At 38.9% G+C, this 23250-nt stretch overlaps 1 pseudogene; it reads right to left on the reverse strand.

Moving 5' to 3' along the window:
* LOC128652993 (multidrug resistance-associated protein 1-like) overlaps positions 1-23250 on the reverse strand; it is a 286157-nt pseudogene that overhangs the window by 156909 nt on the left and 105998 nt on the right.

Genomic DNA, 23250 nt, shown 5'->3' on the forward strand with positions numbered 1-23250 from the left:
GTCGTGGCTGAAGTGAGCGTTAGAAATCTAACGACAAAACTCCAGCCGCAGAAAAAAAAACAGGAGTTAAAAACTTTTTGGGCTAACGCCGGTTCATAAAGCTCTTACTACTGTGCTCTAAAGTACACTAAAACCCATAAACTACCTATGTACCCCCTAAAACGAGCCCCCCCCACATCGCCGCCACTCTATTTAATTTTTTTAACCCCTAATCTGCCGACCGCCACCTACGTTATACTTATGTACCCCTAATCTGCTGCCCCTAACACCCGCCGACCCCTATATTATATTTATTAACCCCTAATCTGACCCCCACAATGTCGCCGCCAACTACCTACAATAATTAAACCCCTAATCTGCCGACCGCAAAGCGCCGCCACCTACGTTATCCTTATGTACCCCTAATCTGCTGCCCCTAACACCGCCGACCCCTATATTATATTTATTAACCCCTAATCTGCCCCCCTCAACGTCGCCTCCACCTGCTTACACTTATTAACCCCTAATCTGCCGAGCGGACCCGCACCGCTACTATAATAAAGTTATTAAACCTCTAATCCGCCTCACTAACCCTATAATAAATAGTATTAACCCCTAATCTGCCCTCCCTAACATCGCCGACACCTAACTTCAATTATTAACCCCTAATCTGCCGACCGGCAGCTCACCGCTATTCTAATAAATGTATTAACCCCTAAAGCTAAGTCTAACCCTAACACTAACACCCCCCTAAATTAAATATAATTTTAATCTAACGAAATAAATTAACTCTTATTAAATAAATTATTCCTATTTAAAGCTAAATACTTACCTGTAAAATAATCCTAATATAGCTACAATATAAATTATAATTACATTGTAGCTATTTTAGGATTTATATTTATTTTACAGGCAACTTTGTAATTATTTTAACCAGGTACAATAGCTATTAAATAGTTATTAACTATTTTATAGTTACCTAGTTAAAATAATAACAAAATTACCTGTAAAATAAATCCTACCTAAGTTACAATTAAACCTAACACTACACTATCATTAAATTAATTAAATAAAATATCTACAATTAACTACAATTAAACCTAACACTACACTATCAATACATTAATTAAATACAATATCTACAAATAACTACAATGAAATAAACTAACTAAAGTACAAAAAATAAAAAAGAACTAAGTTACAAAAAATAAAAAAATATTTACAAACATAAGAAAAATCTTACAACAATTTTAAACTAATTACACCTACTCTAAGCCCCCCTAATAAAATAACAAAGCCCCCCAAAATAAAAAAAAATGCCCTACCCTATTCTAAATTACTAAAGTTCAAAGCTCTTTTACCTTGACCAGCCCTGAACAGGGACCTTTGCGGGGCATGCCCCAAGAAGTTCAGCTCTTTTGCCTGTAAAATAAAAAAACATACATACCCCCCCCAACATTACAACCCACCACCCACATACCCCTAATCTAACCCAAACCCCCCTTAAATAAACCTAACACTAAGCCCCTGAAGATCTTCCTACCTTATCTTCACCATCAAAACACAAGGAAAGAGGTGCCGTATGTGTGAATCTGAAACAGCCGACAACAGGTATAATACATGTGCAGGGTACTCACAATGTGAAAAGGCACTCCAGTGTGCCTATAGGGGCAGGCTGGTATTCACAGCAAACCAGCTAGCTGAACCGGCAAATCAGGACACCCAAGGTGGAGGGCTCTATCTCTCAGCAGACTGTAGACACTGGATCCAACGATATGGGAACAGGAGCTAGGTGCAAACAAAGGCCCACCACTGTGTGAATCTGTATGGGTACACCGATAAATAAGCAATCCGTGCAGGGTACTCACATTCTGTGGCGGCACTCAGTTGTGCCAATAGAGGCAGGCTGGCTTTCTCAGCAACCCAGCTGGCTGTATAGGATCAGAGGCAGTATACTCGGCAGCATTCGGGATAGACAGGTAGCTCAGAAATGAAACATTGCAGTGAGGATAATGATTAAAATAAGGGTTTTAATAAAAATTAAAAAACAATAAAATACATATATCCTTCATGCACAATAAAGTAAGTGACATGCAACGCGTTCTCGAATTAACCAGTTTCCTCAAGCATGTATTCAAACTCTACATAAACATCTTATAAAGACCTGAGCTACCTGTACTGCCCCCACCCTTCATAACCTCAATAACCAATCACAACAAGCCCTTTGTTTAATTGCCCATTAGTTGATACACACCTGCACACTTTTCAATCATTGCTCTGATAGGCTTAATGGGCTTGTGCATATGTTGTATACAATAGGAGGGGATGCAACTAAATGTTTTTTTTTGAAAAAGAAATATCCCTATTGTGGGTCCTAATAACATTGCTATATGTTTATTAAAATTACCTATATGTTCACAATGTATGGCCTCATACTCTGAGATTAGTCTCATACAAACATTATTCATACCTGTCTGTTGTTCTTTGGCGTGATATATGACTGATACATGAGATATATAAATACCTGAATTGTTCTATATTAGATGCTCTATGTTTCGATCAGGTTAACTGTTCACACCAATGCACAATTTTGTCTAAGTCATAAATCACCACCTATATCGTAAAAAGTAAATTATCCTCCGTGTTTGTTTGGGCGTCTGACGTCAGCGCCATTGATAGGCTAATAGATTCTAACTTACTAGCCATATCCTGATTGGAATACCGCTACAACACCCCCATTCGCGTGTGCCGGTGAATATACGAAACCGCACTTAGTAAAGAAAAAAGTTCTAGTTAGTATCATCGGTAGCTCGCTGCAATATTAGCAGGGCCGGCTCTGGGTACCGGACAATGTCATACTCCCACATATTCCGGGAATACTTCTCCCGTCTTAGATTAATGATAGACCCCACCATCCTCACTACATCACTTCCGCTGTCAGCCACAAGCTCCATGTCCGCCCACATAACTGTATACACTCGCGCCCACAGCTCAGAGTCACTGCTGCCAACAGCTATCTCTGCTGGCAAACATACGGTGCAGTTAAACAACTATGGTGCATAGAAATAACTAATAGTTGATGACGACAAATGTGGCATACAACATGATCATAGCCACTATATGACTCCACAATTGATTCTCTGCCCAATCTCCCCTCATGGGAACCGCAACCCACATGAGACGCAATGGCCCCTCTCAGTAGCAACAAACTCCATATTTGGTGTCCATACCGAAACACCATATGTACTCGACTACTCATATTTGTAACAAGTGCTAGTGACAATATGATGATTTGTAAGAGTGCAATATACTAGCTTGTCTCAATAGTATTCAAACACCATTTTCTATTATAAAATACTATATGCCATGAGTAATTCACATATTGTAATCCTTAATGCAGTAACCTACCATATCACATATTTCAACACTATTACCCCTCAGTGCCAAGCAATAAGATGATACATGGATGGTCAATAATTGTTATACCGCTGTACGCATATGGCCATGCTAAAAGACTTCACATGTTGATATATATAATACCATACCAGTCCTCTGACTCAAATACTACTACCCCAATTAGTGCCAAAAATGCTCATAAGTCCCTACCGATAATAATCAGTCATCTCGCGTGGCTGATGTAAAGGTGACCAAATAATAATATATACACTGATAACCCCCCCCCCCATCTCATTAGCCAAAAGATATATATAAAAATTATATAAATTAAATAAATAAAAGGAACTTCCTAGTCATATAACACCAACGTGATCCTTTTAATGTTGCTATAACGTGAAACCTAAACTGACTAGAAAACATAAAAATTATTTTTTATGCGTAATAAACATGCTGAATCAAAAGTGATCTAAATAGAGATAAAGATAAAAAGAGGAATTTTCTCGATTGAGGGAATATGTTGAATTCTATAATACATGTGATTATGATTTTATTTTTATTTTTTATTTTTTTATTCCCCAAATAATAAAAGTGTATAATTGTGTAACTATGAGATTTTGTTATTAATAGTGTGTATCCTAAATTATATATGTGAAAGATTCATATCCCTATGTGGGATAAGGATAGTGATTTAATGTGTATATATAAAAGAAATTCATATCCCTATGTGGGATAAGTATAGTGGTTTTATATGTGTATATATAGAAAAGTGGGCAGATATCAACATAGGATTAAACTCCAGTTCACAGAGAAGTGCAAAATAAATCATACAAAGCTAGCAGTATCTATCACTTCATTGAGACCTGATGGAAACAACGTTTTGAACCTATAGATCCAATATGTCTCTCTTTGTCTGAGTCGTGAGAATCTGTATATCTGCGGCTAGGTGGAATACTTTCTAAGGTGGTAATTTTAAATCTACATCTCCCTGCAGTATGTTTCCTGGCAAACATGCCTAGGTACACTTGTTTCATAGATTTGTTTTTAATATTTTTAAGGTGTTCACTCCACCTGATTCTTATTTTCCTGCAGGTTCTCCCAATATATTGGACCCCACATTCGCAGATAAGTACATATATTACATATGAAGAATCGCAGGTTAGTCTGGAGGTTATCTGATGTTGTTCTCCAGTTGTGTAAGATTTTATACTAGAAGCTTTGTGGGTGATATAATCACACATAAAGCATCGGGTCTTGCCACACCTAAAGCTATCCTTAAGTAGGTGTCGAGTGGCCATCATTTCAGATTTATTTAAGGTATTTCTCTGTGTTGTAACCTTTAGATAACATAACCACTTTACTGGGTGCTAGTTTTTGTTTTAAGGTAGATGCCCTTCGATATACAATCTTGGGTCGTCCAGGTAATGTTTTTTTCAAATAGGGTCTCTCATAAGGAGTGGCCAGTGTTTATCTAGAATTTTTTCTATAGCTTTATGTTGGAGTTGTATTGAGTCACAAAAAGAGGGGTCCTCCTTATATGAGTCCTCTTGTTTTTTCTCATCATTATTTTTTATTGAAAGAAGCAATTTTGTGCGATCGAGTTCTCTGGCTCTACATAGCTATTAGTTACCAGTTGTAGTGGATAGCCTTTCTCTAGAAATCTTGACTTGAGTGTTTGGGATTGTTCATCATATTTGTCAATAGAAGAGCAGTTGCGTCTTGTTTATTTTTGATGGTTCCTTATCTGAGGCTAAGGAATTGTATCACATCTTAACAATAACAATATGGGCATTGGCTTCACCTCTAACATACAGCAATCCACAATAGAATTCCTGGATTTGAGCCTTACATGGGATATTAATGGCAATGTGTGTACTGCAACTTATTTCAAACAAGTTGACTGCAACAATTTTTTACACTTTGGCAGCAACCACTTACTAAACTGGAAGAAAAATATCCCTTTTAGCCAGTTTTGTAGAATAAGACGCAACTGCTCTTCTATTGACAAATATGATGAACAATCCCAAACACTTTAAGTCAAGATTTCTATATATATATAAAACCACTATACTTATCCCACATAGGGATATGAATTTCTTTTATATATACACATTAAAATCACTATCCTTATCCCACATAGGGATATGAATCTTTCACATATATAATTTAGGATACACATATTAATAACAAAATCTCATAGTTACACAATTATACACTTTTATTATTTGGGGAATAAAAAAATAAAATCATAATCACATTATATATAGAATTCAACATATTCCCTCAATCGAGAAATTCCTCTTTTTTATCTTATCTCTATTTAGATCACTTTTGATTCAGCATGTTTATTACGCATAAAAAAATAATTTTTATGTTTTCTAGTCAGTTTAGGTTTCACGTTATATCAACATTAAAAGGATCATGTTGGTGTTATATGACTAGGAAGTTTCCTTTTATTTATTTAATTTATATAATTTTTATATATATCTTTTGGCTAATGAGATGGGGGGGGGTTATCAGTGTATATATTATTATTTGGTCACCTTTACATCAGCCACGCGAGATGATGATTATTATCGTAGGGACTTATGAGCATTTTTGGCACTAATAGGGGTAGTATGTATTTGAGTCAGAGGACTGGTATGGTATTATATATATCAACATGTGAAGTCTTTTTAGCATGGCCATATGCGTACAGCGGTATACAATTATTGACCATCCATGTATCATCTTATTGCTTGGCACTGAGGGGTAATAGTGTTGAAGATATGTGATATGGTAGGTTACTGCATTAAGGATTACAATATGTGAATACTCATTGGCATATAGTATTTTATAATAGAACATGGTGTTTGAAATACTATTGAGACAAGCTAGTATATTGCACTCTTACAAATCATCATATTGTCACTAGCACTTGTTACAAATATGAGTAGTCGGAGTACATATGGTGTTTCGGTATGGACCACCAAATATGGAGTTTGTTGCTACTGAGAGGGGCCATTGCGTCTCAATGTGGGTTGCGGTTCCCATGAGGGGAGATTGGGCAAGAGAATCAATTGTGGAGTCATATAGTGGCTATGATCATGTTGTATGCCACATTTGTCGTCATCAACTATTAGTTATTTCTATGCACCATAGTTGTTTAAACTGCACCGTGTGTTTGCCAGCAGAGATAGCTGTTGGCAGCAGTGACTCTGAGCTGTGGGCGCGAGTGTATACAGTTATGTGGGCGGACATGGAGCTTGTGGCTGACAGCGGAGTGATGTAGTGAGGAGGTGGGGTCTATCATTAATCTAAGACGGGAGAAGTATTCCCGGAATATGTGGCAGTATGACATTGTCCGGTACCAGAGCCGGCCCTGCTAATATTGCAGCGAGCTACCGATGATACTAACTAGAACTTTTTCTTTACTAAGTGCGGTTTCGTATATTCACCGGCACACGCGAATGGGGGTGTGTAGCGGTATTCCAATCAGGATTGGCTAGTAAGTTAGAATCTATTAGCCTATCAATGGTGCTGACGTCAGACGCCAAACAAACACGGAGGATCATTTACTTTTTACGATATAGGTGGTGATTTATTGACTTAGACAAAATTGTGCATTGTGTGAACAGTAACCTGATCGAAAACATAGAGCATCTAATATAGAACAATTCAGGTATTTATATATCTCATGTATCAGTCATATATCACGCCAAAGAACAACAGACAGGTATGAATAATTGTTTGTATGAGACTAATCTCAGAGTATGAGGCCATACATTGTGAACATATAGGTAATTTTAATAAACATATAGCAATGTTATTAGGACCCACAATAGGGATATTTCTTTTTCAAAAAAAAACATTTAGTTGCATCCCTCCTATGTATACAACATATGCACAAGCCCATTAAGCCTATCAGAGCAATGATTGAAAAGTGTGCAGGTGTGTATCAACTAATGGGCAATTAAACAAAGGGCTTGTTGTGATTGGTTATTGAGGTTATGAAGGGTGGGGCAGTACAGGTAGCTCAGGTCCTTTATAAGATGTTTATGTAGAGGTTTGAATACATGCTTGAGGAAACGGTTAATTCCGAGAAACGCGTTGCATGTCACTTACTTATTGTGCATGAAGGATATATGTAGTTTAATTGTTTTTAATTTTATTAAAACCCTTATTTTAATCATTATCCTCACTGCAATGTTTCATTTCTGAGCTACCTGTCTATCCCGAATGCTGCCGAGTATCCTGCCTCTGATCCTATACAGCCAGCTGGGTTGCTGAGAAAGCCAGCCTGCCTCTATTGGCACAACTGAGTGCCGCCACAGAATGTGAGTACCCTGCACGGATTGCTTATTATCGGTGTAACCCATACAGATTCACACAGTGGTGGGCCTTTGTTTGCACCTAGCTCCTGTTCCCATATCGTTGGATCCAGTGTCTACAGTCTGCTGAGAGATAGAGCCCTCCACCTTGGGTGTCCTGATTTGCCGGTTCAGCTAGCTGGTTTGCTGTGAATACCAGCCTGCCCCTATAGGCACACTGGAGTGCCTTTTCACATTGTGAGTACCCTGCACATGTATTATACCTGTTGTCGGCTGTTTCAGATTCACACATACGGCGCCTCTTTCCTTGTGTTTTTGATTTTAGATTACTAACCTTTGTATGGTGAAGATTGAGTGCTGCCTCCAGTTTCATAGAAGACGTGATACTTGTACCATTTCGGGTCTTCTTGGACTCTGTGTATATGTTTTATATCCTGATCTAGGACTGGGTTATATCACATTGTGCATACATACACCTTATTGCATATATGATATGTTATGTTTTGTTAGCACCTCTTGATTTTATTTCTGTCACATCCACATAGGGTTACGTGGGCCCTTATACTGACTATTATTGTTCCTAAGTAGCGCCCCCTATTGGGTTATTCCCTTGGTTCTTATCTTCACCATACCAGGTTCACCGATCGGCTCCAGAAGAGCTCCTCCGATGTCCTGATCCAAGCGCAAGCGGGGGGCTGAAGATGTCCATGATCCGGTAGAAGTCTTCATCCAAGCGGGGCAGAAGAGGTCTTCCATCCGATTGAAGTCTTGATCCATGCGGCATCTTCTATCGTCATCCTTCCGGAGCGGAGCGGCAGCATCCTGAAGACCTCCGACGCGGAACATCCATCAGCTTCAGCCAATCGGAATTCGAGGGACGCCATCTTGGATGACGTCATTTAAAGGAACCATCATTCGTCGTTCAGTCGTCGGCCAGGATGGATGTTTCCGCATCGGAGGTCTTCAGGATGCTGCCGCTCCGCTCCGGATGGATGACGATAGAAGATGCCGCATGGATGAAGACTTCAATTTGGATGGAAGACCTCTTCTGCCCCGCTTGGATGAAGACTTCTACTGGATGGAGGACCTCTTCTTGCTCCGCTTGGATGAAGAATTTGGCTCGGCTGGGTGAAGACGACTCAAGGTAGGGAGATCTTCAGGGGCTTAGTGTTAGGTTTATTTAAGGGGGGTTTGGGTTAGATTAGGGGTATGTGGGTGGTGGGTTGTAATGTTGGGGGGGGGTATTGTATGTTTTTTTTTTACAGGCAAAAGAGCTGAACTTCTTGGGGCATGCCCCGCAAAGGGCCCTGTTCAGGGCTGGTAAGGTAAAGAGCTTTGAACTTTAGTAATTTAGAATAGGGTAGGGCATTTTTTTATTTTGGGGGGGCTTTGTTATTTTATTATGGGGGCTTAGAGTAGGTGTAATTAGTTTAAAATTGTTGTATTATTCTTTCTAATGTTTGTAAATATTTTTTATTTTTTGTAACTTAGTTCTTTTTTATTTTTTGTACTTTAGTTAGTTTATTTAATTGTATTTATTTTAGATATTGTATTTAATTAATGTATTGATAGTGTAGTGTTAGGTTTAATTGTAGGTAATTGTAGGTATTTTATTTAATTAATTTAATGATAGTGTAGTGTTAGGTTTAATTGTAACTTAGGTTCAGATTTATTTTACAGGTAATTTTGTAATTATTTTAACTAGGTAACTATTAAATAGTTAATAACTATTTAATAGCTATTGTACCTGGTTAAAATAATTACAAAGTTGCCTGTAAAATAAATATTAATCCTAAAATAGCTACAATGTAATTATAATTTATATTGTAGCTATATTAGGGTTTATTTACAGGTAAGTATTAGCTTTAAATAGGAATAATTTATTTAATAAGAGTTAATTTATTTCGTTAGAATAAAATTATATTTAACTTAGGGGGGTGTTAGGGTTAGAATTAGCTTTAGGGGTTAAAAAATTTATTAGAGTAGCGGTGAGCTACGATCGGCAGATTAGGGGTTAATACTTGAAGTAGGTGTCGGCGATGTTAGGGGAGGGCAGATTAGGGGTTAATACTATTTATTATAGGGTTAGTGAGGCGGATTAGGGGTTAATAACTATTATAATAGCGGTGCGGTCCGCTCGGCAGATTAGGAGTTAATAAGTGTAGGTAGGTAGCGGCGACATTGTGGGGGGCAGATTAGGGGTTAATACATTTAATATAGGGGTCGGCGGTGTTAGGGAGAGCAGATTAGGGGTTCGTAGCTATAATGTAGGTTGCGGCGGTGTACGGAGCGGCAGATTAGGGGTTAAAAATAATATGCAGCGGTCAGCGATAGCGGGGGCGGCAGATTAGGGGTTAATAAGTGTTAGGTTAGGGGTGTTTAGACTCGGGGTCATGTTAGGGTGTTAGGTGCAGACGTAGGAAGTGTTTCCCCATAGACAACAATGGGGCTGCGTTAGGAGCTGAATGCGGCTTTTTTGCAGGTGTTAGGTTTTTTTTCAGCTCAAACAGCCCCATTGTTTTCTATGGGGGAATCGTGCACGAGCACATTTTTGAGGCTGGCCGCGTCCGTAAGCAACTCTGGTATCGAGAGTTGCAGTAGCGTTAAATATGCCTGTACGCTACCAGAGTTATTTTAAAGGTGCGACCAGAAAAAAGCCAGCATTAGCTACGCGGGTCGTTACCGACAAAACTCTAAATCTAGCCGGCTATGTTTTGTCAAATGTATACATTTTCCAATTTATTGCAGCACATACAGCTCACAGAAGAAGCTTCTGCAGATCACATGGTCTCAGGGTGCATATTGGTTTCCCATCATACATATATTTACAGATCAGGAATTTCTACCGTTTTATATCACTTGACTGCTTAGCAATATAACCACAACATAACTAATTAGTCATCTTCCCATGTCAACATTGTTTTACAATTTGTTATAAGCAATGCAATTCTATTAATCTGTGCACTTTGTCCTTTTAAAACACTAACAATTAGAGTTTAAGAGAGGCTAGCTGTAAGGTTTTTTTTTTATCTAAAATAAGCAGGTTAAAATGTACTACTACAGAATACTGCTTTATAGCTGGATTTCTTTCTTTTGTGAGACTTGCCTCTATCCAACAGACACAGCAGTACAAAAAAAATCTTCAAAAAAGTATATATGTTGCCTTTTTATTCAAAATTAACACGTTTTAAAGGGACACGGAACCCAATTTATTTCTTTTGTGATTCAGATAGAGCATGAGATTTTAGGCAACTTTCTAAGTTACTCCTATTATCAAATTGTCTTCATTCTCTTGGTATCTTTATTTGAAATGCAAGACTGTAAGCTTAGATGCTGGCCCATTTTTGGTCTGGGTTGTCCTTGCTGATTGGCGGATAAATTCATCCACCAATAAAAAAGTGCTGTCCAGAGTCTGAACCAAAAAAACTTAGATGCCTTCTTTTTCAAATAAAGATAGTAAGAGAACGAATAAAAATTGCTAATAGGAGTAAATTAGAAAGTTGCTTAAAATTGCATGCTCTATCTGAATCACAAAAGAAAAAATTTGGGTTCAGTGTCCCTTTAACTTTTACTTTTATGTGTATGATAGGACGTGTAAACACTGGCCTATAGCATCCAAAAAAAAGGTCTTCTGCAATAGTGAACCAAATGATATGCCTCATGTTACTGGCTCACCTATGTTCATTGTTGTTTCTTTAGCAAAGGATACCAAGAGAATGGAGCAAATTAGATAATATAAGTAAATTGGAAAGATATTTAAAATGGTATTCTCTATCTAAATCACGAAGAAAAAAAAATTGTGGGTTTCTTGTCCCTTTAATGGGGACACTAAAGTCTACATTTTTGGACCACTGAAATATACATTAATGAAATATATAAATTTATCCCAATCCAGAAACTCTCCCTCCATCATTTTTTTTTAAAAAAATCCCTCACCACATAACCCTGTCTGGTTCCTCTACTTGTTTACACAGTAGTTTTTAATTTAATACAGCAGTACAGCCAATCAAAGTCTACTGACTGCTGTAATACCGGACTGCAGAGAGAGCACACGCGTTTCTGCTTGTGATGTCTGCCAACCGCATTTACATATAGTAGTTGGGCACACAGCAGAAGTAAATGAGGAGACTATTATCCACACTCACAGCCTTTGTACTGACACTTTAACATATACTGTTACACTTTCCCAATCCTCATTTGCTCACGCACCATACATTTCACTCACTCTCAATTTATACTGCCTTATATCAGACACATTTCCCTTTTCCCTTACTTTCTGTGTCCATTCCCTCTCCTTTAGATTGTAAACTTGAGAGCCTCTCTACCTGTAGGCCACTTTGTATTTAAAGTGAACTACTACTGATTGTGCTCAAGGGCAGGGCATTTCCCTCATTTTGTATATCTCAATTATTGCTCCTACAACTGTATTGTAACCCTACTGTACTTGTTTGTGTATGTAATGCATCCCTGTAATGTTTTATTCTGTTGGCGCTTTATAAATACCCGATAATAATAATAAGAATATCATACATTTTACTAAAGTTTATTTCACTGGTCCAAAAAAGAACCTCAAAAAAGTGTCCCTTTAATTCTGATGCAGGAACCTAGAATTGTACAACAAATAAACAAGATATTTTGTTACTGGCTCATCAATGAGAAATACATTTGTCAACCTCTATAATTATAACTGTAAAATAAATAGATGGCTACATTTGCATTAGGAAAGCTTCCAAAAATAAATATTTTTCTTAATCATATTTATCTATATGTAAACTTTTAATAAATCAGTATAACTCTTACCAGGAAAGGGATACACGTTAAAGTTAGCATAGAGAATGTAGTCAAGTAGCCTGAGGATTTCAGCACACCCAGTTCACTTTCTCGAATATCTACAACTTTCTTTTGGTATGAAGGTTCCCACGCATAAAGCTTTAAAATCTGAGGGGACAAAATCACGACAACAAGAAAAATACATTTTTCAAGTTTAAATACGCAATATAGACAACATTAAACATTATGGGGTCAATTAAATCCTTTAGAAAAACGTATCTAATAATTATCAACAGAAAAACAGATTGTGATCTAAATGCGGATTTTAAAAATGTTTATTACTATCGACCCTACAAATACACTGTGACTGTGGGCCTGATGTTCAAAACCACTCTGCTCAGGTGAGATGATCTAAAATGATCCTCCAGCACTGTGAGATCCCTAGTAAAATTTTCAAAAGGCAGATTTTGTTATACTTCTCCAAGGATGATTCCCTGAATTTCTGTATGTAAAGGAGAGACAAGCCCAATGCAATATAGCCCTGCATGACATGAGAGTTCTGCTGCAGTTACACTTTGTGATTTGTATTTTATATCACTTTACACTTCAGATTAACTTTTATTACATTTAAAATTTGCATTTGCTATTTTATTTTGTATACAGTGGTGTATTTAGGATTGTGATTTTACAAATTCTGATTATGCCTTCACAGTTTCTGTGTAACTTTAATAAAGTTGTCTCATACTTTGTATCTTTTACAATTTGTATTGCACTTATCATTTCTTCTATTTAAATAAAAAATAAATAAAAAAAAAACGGTCATCTTCAGTTTCCCAGAGAATTTCATTACTTGCCATGTGCCAGATAATAAAACATTCTCTAGTTTGGAGAGAGAAAAAGAAAAGGGGAGGAACCTGAAAGTCCCAGAGGAATGAGAGATGCCTTCCATAGAAAGAAAGAAATCTTTCTGGGATACAAAATTTCACATAGGGGGAGAAGGTAACTGGAGAACACCCAGGGCTGATATAAAGGCTCAATTTGCATCAATTACAAGTTAAACTGAAATGTGTTCACTACAATTTAACTTGGTTTGTCTATATTTTAGTATATATTACTTTTCTGTAAGTTAAAATAAGTGTACTATGAATTTTGAGCAAACTGCAACCCTGTCCCTCCCACTTTTTCCTATGATGTGGAAGCAAAAAAAAAAGTTTTATTTTTGATAAGAGGCTGGATTCCATTGTCTTTCATTGTGCATACTGGGATTGGCAGTCCCCGATGAATCCGAGCCCCAGATGGATGGGTGCTGTCTCCATTGATAGCATTTGACCGCTTTCTGAAACTAGTTAGTTAGTTATAGTTTACAATGGAGCAAATACAAAGTGCTATGCAATGTGTAAAAAATACACATAAACATACAAAGTATAATCCAAATGTGTTCAAGTAACAGAGACATTTTCAAAACAATCAGAATTTGTAAAATCACTGCTAGATCTAAATCTAAATGTATTAAAATATAAAAGAGAAAGTCCAAAGCTTAAATTCAATAATACTGAAAGGACCCAATCTGAAATGTATAGTAATATAAAATACAATGCACAAAGTGTATGTCATGCAGTGCTATATTGAACTGGGCTTGTCTCTGCTTCACATATATAAATGAGAGAAATCTTGCAGTGCTGGAGAGTTCCGCCCTTTACTTTTGAGCATTCAGTGAGTTTAGCTCCCCTGAAGTCTGAACTACAATTTATCTCCAAGCTAGAGAATCCTTTAATATCTGCGTGAGATTTGATAGGACTTATAAATTATGTATTTTTATTTTTTCCCTATACACTGACTGTGTGAGACTTGATAGCACTTACCACTAACAATGTATTTTATATATTTTTTTTATATATGGTTGATTTATGAAAGGGTTTAAAAGTGGTAATAAGATTATTTAAAGATTAGTATTTTATATTATATCATGTGTTAGTAAGTGCATAATTTTTGATAAATTATCTGTATCCATTAACTTTGCGCTTTTTATTTTTCTAGTATTTTTAGTATTTTTTATTTCATTGTACTAATCATGCATCAGTGTTGAAATGTCTAAAACATTTATTTACTTTTGCATACATACTCACATACATATGCACTTTATTTTGCATTTATTGTGTTATAAAAATTAATTACCTTAATTCCATGTAATATTTCATTCAGTAATTTAATTCGTTGATCTTTACTCTTCAGATGACTTTTCTGTGAAAATTTAAACATAGCATTGTCAAAATTCATATATAAGTGCTTTCATATTAAAAAAACATTTTCAAAATAATAAACTTCTTCTAGATTTACATTATGACTATTAGTTAATTTGTCAAAAGAAATATGTGAAATAAAATTAACACCATTTAAGTTATTTCTTTGTTGCATTAAAGGACATGAACACCCACAGTTTTCTTTCATTAAAATTTGATAACAGAAATAAATTGGAAAGTTTTTTATAATTGTGTGCCCTATCTGAATTATGAAAGAAAAAAAAAAACATAATTTATGCTTACTACCTGATAAATTATTTCTCTTGTGGTGTATCCAGTCCACGGACCATCCATTACTTGTGGGATATTCTCCTTCCCAACAGGGAGCTGCAAGAGGATCACCCACAGCAGAGCTGTCTATATAGCTCCTCCCTAACTGCCACTCTCCAATCATCGACTGAAGACAAGCAAGAGAAAGGAGAAACTATAGGGTGCAGTGGTGACTGTAGTTTAAAAATAAAAAACACCTGCCTTGAAATGACAGGGCGGGCTGTGGACTGAATACACCACAAGAGAGAATAAATTTATCAGGTAAGCATAAATTATGTTTTCTCATGTAAGGTGTATCCAGTCCAAGGATCATCCATTACTTGTGGGATACCCATACCAAAGCTAAAGGACACGGATGAAGGGAGGACAAGGCAGAGCGCTTAAACGGAAGGCACTACTGCCTGTAAGACCTTTCTCCCAAAAATAGCCTCTGAAGAAGCAGAAAGTATCAAATTTGTAGAATTTAGAAAAAAGTATGAAGCGGAAGACCAAGTCGCCGGCTTACAAATCTGTTCAACAGAAGCCTCATTCTTAAAAGCCCATGTGGAAGGCTACCGCTCTAGTAGAATGAGCTGTAATTCTTTCAGGAGGCTGCTGGCCAGCAGTCTCATAAGCTAAGCGGATTATACTTCTTAGCCAAAAAGAAAGAGTAAGTTGCCGAAGACCTTTGGCCTCTCTTCTGTACCGAGTAGACAACAAACAATGCAGATGTTTGACGAAAATCTTTAGTAGCTTGTAAATAAAACTTTAAAGCACGAACCACGTCAAGATTGTGTAATAGACGTTCCTTCTTTGAAGAAGGATTAGGACACAGTGACGGAACAACAATCTCCTGATTGATATTCTTATTAGATACCACCTTAGGTAGAAAACCAGGTTTGGTGCGTTAACACTACCTTATCTGCATGGAAAATGAGATAAGTGAGGATCACATTGTAAAGCAGGTAACTCCGAAAACTCTTCGAGCTGAGGAGATAGCTACTAAAAACAGAACTTTCCAAGATAAGAGCTTAATATCTATGGAATGCAAAGGTTCAAACGGAACCCCTTGAAGAACTTTAAGAACTAAATTTAAACTCCATGGCGGAGCACAGGTTTAAACACAGGCTTGATTCTAACTAAAGCCTGACAAAACGCCTGAACGTCTGGAACCTCAGCCAGACGTTTGTGCAAAAGAATAGACAGAATAGAAATCTGTGCCTTTAAGGAACTAGCTGACAAACCCTTCTCCAATCCTTCTTGGAGAAAGGATAATATCCTAGGAATCCTGACTTTACTCCATGAGTAACCCTTGGATTCACACCAATGAAGGTATTTACACCATATCTTATGATAGATTTTCCTGGTGACAGGCTTTCGCGCCTGTATTAAGGTATCAATGACCGACTCGGAGAAACCACGCTTTGATAAAATCAAGCGTTCAATCTCCAAGCAGTCAGACGCAGAGAAATTAGATTTGGATGGTTGAAAGGACCCTGAAGTAGAAGGTCCTGTCTCAGCGGTAGAGTCCATGGTGGAAAGGATGACATGTCCACCAGATCTGCATACCAAGTCCTGCGTGGCCACACAGGTGCTATCAAAATCACTGAAGCTCTCTCCTGCTTGATCTTGGCAATCATACGAGGGAGCAGAGGAAACGGTGGAAACACATAAGCCAGGTTGAAGGACCAAGGCGCTGCTAGAGCATCTATCAGTGCGGCCTTGGGATCCCTGGACCTGGATCCGTAACAAGGAAGCTTGGCGTGCTGACGAGATGCCATGAGATCCAGTTCTGGTTTGCCCCAAAGTTGAATCAACTGTGCAAATACCTCCGGATGGAGCTCCCACTCCCCCAGATGAAAAGTCTGTCGACTTAGAAAATCCGCCTCCCAGTTCTCCACTCCTGGGATATGGATAGCTGATAGATGGCAAGAGTGAATCTCTGCCCATAGAATTATCTTTGAAACCTCCAACATTGCTAGGGAACTCCTTGATGGTTGATGTAAGCTACAGTCGTGATGTTGTCCGACTGAAATCTGATGAACCTGACCGCAGCTAGCTGAGGCCAAGCCTGAAGAGCATTGAATATCGCTCTTAGTTCCAGAATGTTTATCGGAAGGAGTGCCTCCTCCTGAGTCCACGATCCCTGAGCCTTCAGGGAGTTCCAGACTGCACCCCAGCCCAGAAGGCTGGCATCTGTTGTAACTATTGTCCAATCTGGCCTGCGGAAGGTCATACCTTTGGACAGATGGACCCGAGATAGCCACCAGAGAAGAGAATCCCTGGTCTCTTGATCCAGATTTAGTAGAGGGGACAAATCTGTGTAATCCCCATTCCACTGACTGAGCATGCAGAGTTGCAGCGGTCTGAGATGTAGACGGGCAAACGGCACTATGTCCATTGCCGCTACCATTAAGCCGATTACTTCCATACACTGAGCCACTGAAGGGCGAGAAGTAGAATAAAAAACACTGCAGGAATCTAGAAGTTTTGACAACCTGGCCAGGTAAATCTTCATTTCTACAGAATCTATCAGAGTTCCCAGGAAGGAAACTCTTGTGAGAGGGGACAGAGAACTCTTTTCTTCGTTCACTTTCCACCCATGAGACCTCAGAAATGCCAGAACAATGTCCGTATGTAACTTGGCAATTTGAAAATTCGACGCCTGTATCAGATTGTCGTCTAGGTAAGGGGCTACTGCTATACCCAGCGGCCTTAGGACAGCCAGAAGTGACCCCAGAACCTTCATAAAGATTCTTGGTGCCGTAGCTAACCCAAAGGGAAGAGCTACAAACTGGTAATGCCTGTCTAGGAAGGCGAACCTGAGAAACCGATGATGATCTCTGTGTATCGGAATGTGAAGATAAGCATCCTTTAAGTCCACGGTAGTCATATATTGACCCTCCTGGATCATAGGTAGGATGGTTCGAATAGTCTCCATTTTGAAGGATGGGACTCTGAGAAATTTGTTTAGGCTCTTGAGATCTAAGATTGGTCTGAAGGTTCCCTCTTTCTTGGGAACCACAAACAGATTTGAATAGAAGCCTTGCCCCTGTTCCTCCCTTGGAACTGGGTGGATCACTCCCATAACTAGGAGGTCTTGAACACAATGTAAGAATGCCTCTCTCTTTATCTGGTTTGCAGATAATTGTGAGAGGTGAAATCTTCCTTTTGGGGAAGAAGCTTTGAAGTCCAGAAGATACCCCTGGGACACAATTTCCAACACCCAGGGATCCTGGACATCTCTTGCCCAAGCCTGGGCGAAGAAAGAATGTCTGCCCCCTACTAGATCCGTTACCGGATCGGGGGCTGATCCTTCATGCTGTCTTAGAGGCAGCAGCAGGCTTCTTGGCCTGCCTTCCTTTGTTCCAAGCCTGGTTAGGTCTCCAGACTGGCTTGGACTGGGCAAAATTTCCCTCTTGTTTTGTATTAGAGGAAGTTGATGATGCCAGTCTTGAAGTTTCGAAAAGGCACGAAAATTAGTCTGTTTGGTCCTTAATTTGTTGGACCTATCCTGAGGAAGGGCGTGACCTTTTGCTCCAGTAATATCAGAAATGATCTCCTTCAGTCCAGGCCCGAATAGGGTCTGCCCCTTGAAGGGAATATTGAGAAGCTTAGAATTCGAAGTAACGTCAGCTGACCAGGATTTAAGCCATAACGCCCTACGCGCTTGAATAGCAAAACCTTGAGTTCTTAGCCGTTAGTTTGGTTAAATGAACAACGGCATCAGAAACAAATGAATTGGCTAGCTTAAGAGCTTTAAGCTTGTCAAGTATATCATCCAATGGGGTTTCTACCTGTAGAGCCTCTTCCAGAGACTCAAACCAGAAAGCCGCAGCAGCAGTGACAGGGGCAATGCATGCAAGAGGCTGGAGAATAAAACCCTGTTGAATAAACATTTTCTTAAGGTAACCCTCTAACTTTTTATCCATTGGATCTAGGAAAGCACAACTGTCCTTGACGGGGATAGTTGTACGCTTAGCTAGGCTAGAGACTGCTCCCTCCACCTTAGGGACCGTTTGCCATAAGTCCCGTGTAGCGGCATCTATGGGAAACATCTTTTTTAAAAACAGGAGGGGGAGAGAACGGTACACCTGGTCTATCCCATTCCTTAGTAATAATCTCTGAAAACCTCTTAGGTACTGGAAAAACATCAGTGTAAACAGGCACTGCATAGTATTTATCCAATCAACACAATTTCTCTGGGACCATAATGGTGTCACAGTCATTCAGAGCAGCTAAAACCTCCCTGAGCAACACGCGGAGGTGTTCAAGCTTAAATTTAAATGTAGACATATCAGAATCAGGTTGAATTATCTTCCCTGAGTCAGAAAAATCACCCACAGACAGAAGCTCTCCTGCCTCAGCTTCTGCACATTGTGAGGGTATATCAGACATAGCTACTAAAGCGTCAGAGTGCTCTGTATTTTTCCTAGTCCCAGAGCTGTCTCGCTTTCCTTGTAACCCTGGTAGTTTGGACAATACCGCTGTAAGGGTATGATCCATAACTGCCGCCATGTCTTGTAAGGTAAACGCTATGGGCGCACTAGATGTACTTGGCGCCTCTAGAGCAGGCGTCCCTTGAGCGGGAGTTATAGGTTCTGACACGTGGGGAGAGTTAGTCGGCATAACTTCCCCCTTGTCAGTTTCCTCTGGTGATAAATCTTTTAAAGCCAGAATATGATCTTTATAACTTATAGTAAAATCAGTGCATTTGGTACACATTCTAAGAGGGGGTTCCACAATGGCTTCTAAACATAATGAACAATGAGTTTCCTCTATGTCAGACATGTTTAAAGAAACTAGTAATGAGACCAGCAAGCTTGGAAAACACTTTAATAACTGTGAACAAGCAAAAAATAAAAACGGTACTGTGCCTTTAATAGAAAAAAACAATCGCAGAAACTGCAAAACAGTGAAAAAAGCAGTAAATTTTACGAAATTTTTACAGTGTGTATAATAGACTTAAATAGCATTGCACCCACTTGCAAATGGATGATTAACCCCTTAGTTTAAAAAACGGATCAAAAAAACGATATAAACGTTTTTAAACAGTCACAACCAACTGCCACAGCTCTACTGTGACTCCTACCTGCCCATACAACGACTTTGGAAGGCACAAAAACCCTTTAGAGAGGTCCTATATGTTCAGGGGACTCCTTCAGGGAAGCTGGATGTCTCAAGCTGAAAAACTACTGCACAATTTAGGCCTGAAATTAGGCCCCTCCCAACCAGTACTCACAGTGAGAGGGCCTTAAAAAACTATTCCTAGGCAAAATCTAGTCAGCCATGTGGACTATGTCACCCAGAATAAAGTTTTATCACCATTTGTAATAAATGTTTATATACATCAAGCAAACGTTTTATCTATTCAGTAATGAGAGTAAATAACAAAAATATTACCCTTTACAGCAAGCATGATACCAGTCTTATTAAATCACTGTAATCAGGCTTACCTTAAATAAATCAGGTACTGTCAGCATTTTCTAGCTTATCCTCTCTCTAGAAAAATTTAAAACTGCACATACCTCAGAGCAGGTAGCCCTGCACGCTATTCCCCCAGCTGAAGTTACTCATCTGTTCAGTTATGTGTGAGAACAGCAGTGGATCTTAGTTACAAACTGCTAAGATCATCAAAAACCTCAGGCAGACTCTTCTTCAACTTTCTGCCTGAGGCTAAAATAGTACAACTCCGGTACCATTTGAAAATAATAAACTTTTGATTGAAGATAAACTACATTAATGCACCACATCTCTCAAGCATCTACCCTTGTTGAGAGCTGCAAGAGAATGACTGGAGAGTGGCAGTTAGGGGAGGAGCTATATAGACAGCTCTGCTGTGGGTGATCCTCTTGCAGCTCCCTGTTGGGAAGGAGAATATCCCACAAGTAATGGATGATCCGTGGACTGGATACACCTTACAAGAGAAATGTGGGTTTTATGTCCCTTTAAATATTTCCATACTTATAAATGTTTGTCTCTGTTCTTCTGAAAGTGCCCCTGATAGCTAATCAATATGAATACTTCATTATGTAATGTACACATTGTTGATTAAAAGTATAAAAAGTGATTTCTTAAAACCCTTTTAAATAGAGAATACAATTGAAGTGTTAAATCACTGATCATTTTACATGTCCTTTTAAAATAACCAGTGTGTAAAAATTAGCCTTAGAACATTGTTTTTCTGAACTATTTGATAGATTATACCATAGTACCTTATTGAGCTACTGGATCAGTTAAGGGTAAATATCATACCTCTGTTCCCCAGAAGTGACAAAATGCACGTGTATGGCCCTTGCTAAGCAAGCTTAACCCCTTAACGACGAGCAGCATATTCTGTACGCCGATGGTCGTTTAGCCCTTAAGAGCTGTCCTGAGCCTCTTTCTGCAACAATTTCACTAACAGTGTCAAGAGTGCGCTATTTCTGCATGTCCCAGTGCAGACAAACCCTCTATGCATCGGGTAGCGGTGGTGCCAAATGTTGGTTATGTGGGAGTATCAGGAAGAAGGCGGGTGGGACTGCTACACTGCAGAAAATTATTTCCACAGAGAGCGGGAGGGATTACAAATATGTTAAAGGGACAGTCTAGTCTAAAACAAAATTTATGCTTACCTGATAAATGTATTTATTTCTTGACACGGTGAGTCCATGGATCATCATTAATTACTGTTGGGAATATCACTCCTGGCCAGCAGGAGGAGGCAAAGAGCACCACAGCAAAGCTGTTAAGTATCACTTCCCTACCCACAACCCCCAGTCATTCGACCAAGGAAAGGAGAGAAAGGAAATAACACAAGGTGCAGAGGTGCCTGAGGTTTATAAAACAAAGAAACTGTCTGAAAAAAGTGGACTCACTGTGTCAAGAAATAAATACATTTATCAGGTAAGCATAAATTTTGTTTTCTTTCAAATGACACAGTGAGTCCACGGATCATCATTAATTACTGTTGGAAATCAATACCCAAGCTAGAGGACACAGATGATAAGGGAGGGACAAGACAGGTAACCTAAACAGAAGGCACCCCTGCTTGAAGAACCTGTCTCCCATAAGAAGTCTCCACCGCGGAAAAAACATCAAACTTATAAAATCTGGAAAAAAGGATGCAAAGAGGACCAAGCCGCAGCCTAGCAAATCTGAGCCACAGAAGCCTCATCTTTGAAGACCCAAGAAGAAGAAACAGCCCTCGTAGAATGAGCTGTGATTCTCTCAGGAAGGTTGCTGTCCTACCGTCTCATAGGCCAAACGAAACATACTCTTCAGCCAAAAAGAAGAAGCCATAGCTTTCTGACCCTTGCACTCCATAGAAACAAACAAAGCAGAAGACTGACGAAAATCTGTAGTGCACACACAAAATCAAGGTTAAGCAACAACTCTCCTCATGAGAAGAAGGATTAGAACACAAGGAAGGGACAACGATCTCCTGATTAATATCCTGTTTGAAAAAAACGTAGGCAGAAAAACTACCTAGTACGCAGGACCCCTTATCAGAATGAAAAATAAGATAAGGAGAATCATACTACAGAGCCGAGAGTTCCGAAACTCTCCTAGCAGAAGAAATAAAAACAAGAAACAAAACCGTAAGAACAAAGGTAAGACTCCAGGGAGGAATAAAAGGTCTAAACACAGGCCTGATCCAGACCAAGGCCTGATAACAATATTTTACATCTGGCGCATCCGCCAAACACTAATGCAACAAAATAGATAATGCAGAAATCTGACCTTTCAGAGTACTAGCTGACAAATCCTTCTCCAGAACCTCCTGAAGAAAGGAAAAAAAGTCTTAGAATCCTGACTTACACCAAAAGTAGCCTCTGGATTCACACCAATACAGATATATATATATATATACGTCATATCTTATGGAAATCTTTTTGACACCGGCAAACGAGCCTGTATCAGGGTCACAATGACCGACTCTAAAACCCCACGCTTAGATGAAACTAAGTGTTCAATCTCCAAGCAGTCAGCTTCAGAGCAACGAAATTTGGATGAAGAAAAAAGACCCTGAAGTAGAAGGTCCCTCCTCAGAAGTAGTCTTCCAGGTGGAAGATATGACATTTCCACTAGGTCTGCATACCAGATCTTGCGAGGCCATGCCGGTGCATGAGAAACACAGACGCCTGCTACTTCTTTATCCAAGCAATGACTCCTAGAAGGAGACTGGACGGAGGAAACAGGTGTGCTAGACAGAAATTCCAAGGGACCGCCAAAGCATCTATCAGGGCGGCCTGAGGATCCCTTTTCCT

Source organism: Bombina bombina, chromosome 3, assembly GCF_027579735.1.
Source record: "Bombina bombina isolate aBomBom1 chromosome 3, aBomBom1.pri, whole genome shotgun sequence".
NCBI classification, from domain to species: domain Eukaryota; kingdom Metazoa; phylum Chordata; class Amphibia; order Anura; family Bombinatoridae; genus Bombina; species Bombina bombina.